This window comes from Hakea prostrata, chromosome 10 (genome assembly GCF_041222555.1).
Source record: "Hakea prostrata isolate BN-2017 chromosome 10, UWA_Hpros_2, whole genome shotgun sequence".
Classification (NCBI taxonomy): domain Eukaryota; kingdom Viridiplantae; phylum Streptophyta; class Magnoliopsida; order Proteales; family Proteaceae; genus Hakea; species Hakea prostrata.
This window is the reverse complement of record NC_142609.1, coordinates 21,056,948-21,060,270: the sequence shown is the minus strand read 5'-3', so window position 1 is coordinate 21,060,270 and position 3,323 is coordinate 21,056,948.

Below are 3,323 nucleotides of genomic sequence, written 5' to 3'. Positions count from 1 at the left end.
GTGAAGTAGACGTCCCATCTCGATATTGCGATGGCTGAAGTAGGCCTCGTACGGGAACTCGGCCTGAGGTGTGTCAAACATGTCTGGTCTCCTAACCTCCTGTCTAGGCTCTGAAGGAACCTGACCTCTACCCCTAAGTGCCCCTACAATGCGACCACGACCTCTACCTCGTCCTCGCCCTCCCCTCTGCATAGTGGGTATCTGTGAAAGAGACAAGAGACAATTCCAGTTAGTGCTATCTTAAGATTTGAGCCAAAAGGGTATTTTCGTAATTTTTCGGAAAATTTCAAATTTGGGGGAAATTTGATTTGAATATACTAGCATGTGCGCAATACTTGGAATTTCATGTCTATGAAGTTTGTTTGATGAAAATCGATCGAAAATTTGGATTAAAGCGAAAAATTCAGCAAGAAGGAAATTTGGGGATTTTGCAATTTAGGTCAAAATTGGATTTTTTGAAAAGTTGAAATTGGTTAAATCAAATTGTATGGACCTATCTACAATGTCATCTTGAGCATGTAGCATTTGATCTCGTGCGAAAATTTCAAGCGGTTTGAGAGAAAACGGAATTTTTCTAAAGATATCGATTTCGGTATGAAAACTTTGCGAGATGAACACCAATATGTTAAAACTTGCTGTCTATGCATGGCATTGTGTTTAAAACCTAGGGAATATGTTTCTAAGCATTCCTAAGCATGATTTCTAGCATTGGATACAACTAAAGCATGGTTTTATTGAAATGCAAGCATGAGAAGATGAAAATGGAAGAAAGAATAAGAGATTTACCTTGTTTGTGAAGATCGTGTGTTGTGGTGTTGTGGTTGAAGCACCAAATCACCTCAAGAACACTTGTGAGAACTCTTGGAGACTTTCCCTAGAGCTCTCTCACCTTTGGAAGAAGTTAGAATGAGGTTGGAATGTGAAAGTGAGGCTTATAATGCGAATTTTCGCATTCTGTCTGCATTGGTCGACTCATTGGTCGATTGGGTCAGTCGACCAATCACTCGACCAATGGTCACAGAGACCTCAATTGCTGTTGAATTTTTGGAAAATGTGATTTTTGCCTTATGGATTATTGTTTGATGACTATATGGATGTATTTGAGCATGAGTTAAGTTTTCAAATCATTTGGACTTGTGGTTTATGTTGAAACTTCGAAATTCGGTATTTTGATGTTCTCGGTTTTTGCGAGAATGGTTACTACGAGAAGTGGGCGTGGTGAATCCAGTGGTCATGGAGGTGGTGAAATACCTCGGGGAGGTGGTGAAGTACCTCATGGAGGTGGTGAGATACCAAATGTTGATCGGGGTACTCATGAGATACCTGGTGCCCCGAATGTTGGAAGTTTTCGAGATATTGCCAATATTATGGGCAATATGATGCAGCGACAAGCGGCTCGGTTCAACCGGATGTTGGTGGGTTTCATGACTCGCATAATGAGACCCGGGCTGGTGCTAATGTGAATCCTCATGCCGCAGATCCTGAATGCGGGAGGTTTAGTGGAACTCCTCATACTACTTTGATGGAGAGTTTTACTGAAGATGCAAGTACCCACCTTCATTGGAGTTACCAAGGACCCCTTGTTTCCTAACAAGTGGCTTCGTGAGTTGGAGAAGGCTTTCCGACATCTGCAATGCTCGGAAGCTCGGAAGATTTTGTTCTTTGAACAGAAGTTACAACAAGAAGGCTGATGCATGGTGGATCTCCACTCGGCTGTTTTGGAAGGTTTGCATGCGGGAGTTGTAACTTGGGAGTTGTTCAAAGAGGCTTTTTGTATGAATTACTTTCCGAGGCGGTAAAAGATGCGAAGGAAGCTGAGTTCATGATTCTTACTCGGGGATCTCTGTACTGTGTTGGAGTACCAACGAGAAGTTCGAGGAGCTTCATTTCTTTGCTCCGATTCTCCCGAAGGATGACCTCGCGAAAGCAAAGAAGTTCTTCAAAGGACTGCGCCCTGCCATTAAAGCTTACCTCACAGTCCGGCCTATAGTGAGCTATGCTCAAGTGGTGCGAGAACTCGAAGAAGTTGGAAGAAACGAGAGAAGGAAAGTGCTCGTGTGCAAAAGCCACGGCGATCAAGGAATTCTGGTTTGGTGGATCGTAATGACCGTCGTTTTGTGAGACCTACACCCTACCCCACTCCTACCTTTCGGGCTAAGAGTGTAGGTCGGAACACGGGTTTTCAGCAGCCCGGCCAATTTAGACGGTATGGCGGAAACCGACCACCAGCAAGTGCAAGTGCAAGTGCAAGTGCAAGGCCTTTTGTTCGAAGCCCTCTGTTGCAGCCACCCCTATTGGATCCAGCAATCTTGTTTGCTTCTCTGCAAGCAAGCTGGTCATTTTGCTCGTGCCTGTCCGAAGCGGCCCAGCAGCCTTTGCCCCGATGGTGAAGAGTGCTCCTGCTCCTCCCTATGGTAGAGTTTTCGGTATTTCCAGTCTTTGAGCGGGATCCAAGCCATGAAGTGATTACGGGTACATTGTTAGTTGCTTCTATTTCTGCATTTGTCTTATTTGATACGGGTGCATCTCATTCGTTCATGTCATCTCGCATTCATCAAGAAGACTAACCTAATCCCCGAGAAGTTGTCTAGTTGTTTATTGATTAGTACACCTCTCGGTCTGTTGTGAAACTAGATAAGGGGTTATCTAAATGTCCTGTGTTGATTGGTGAGAAGAACTTGGAAGCCAATTTTGTGATTCTTGACATGAAGGACTTCGATGTTATTTTGGGAATTGATTGGTTGACAGCCCACAAAGTTGTGTTCCTTTGTTCCTCAAAGAAGATTCAGTTCCATATTTGTGGAAGTCCGGTCTTTGAATTTCGGGGTGAAAAGAGAAGGGTTTGTAAGAAGGTGTTGTCTGACTTGATGCAAGTCTATGCCCTAGTGGATGATGCTTCATCTGAAGGCAAGGGTATAGTGGAGAAAAGAGTCGATGAAGTCGAGTTGTATGCGACTTTGTTGATGTCTTCCCCGATGATCTATCGGGAGTGCCTCCGGACGAGGGATGTCGAATTTTCTATTGATCTTGTCCCCGGTGCCGCTCCGGTATCTAAAGCTCCGTATAGGATGGCTCCTACTGAGTTGAAAGAGTTGCAAAATCAGTTGAATGAGCTCATTGATAGAGGTTTCGTACAGCCTAGTGTGTCACCTTGGGGAGCTCCGGTCTTGTTCGTCAAGAAGAAAGACGGTAGTATGCGCTTGTGCATCGACTACCGTGAGTTGAATAAGTTGACTATCAAGAATAGATATCCGCTGCCCGGAATCGATGATCTCTTCGATCAGTTGAAGGGTGCAGTTGTGTTCTCGAAGATTGACTTAAGG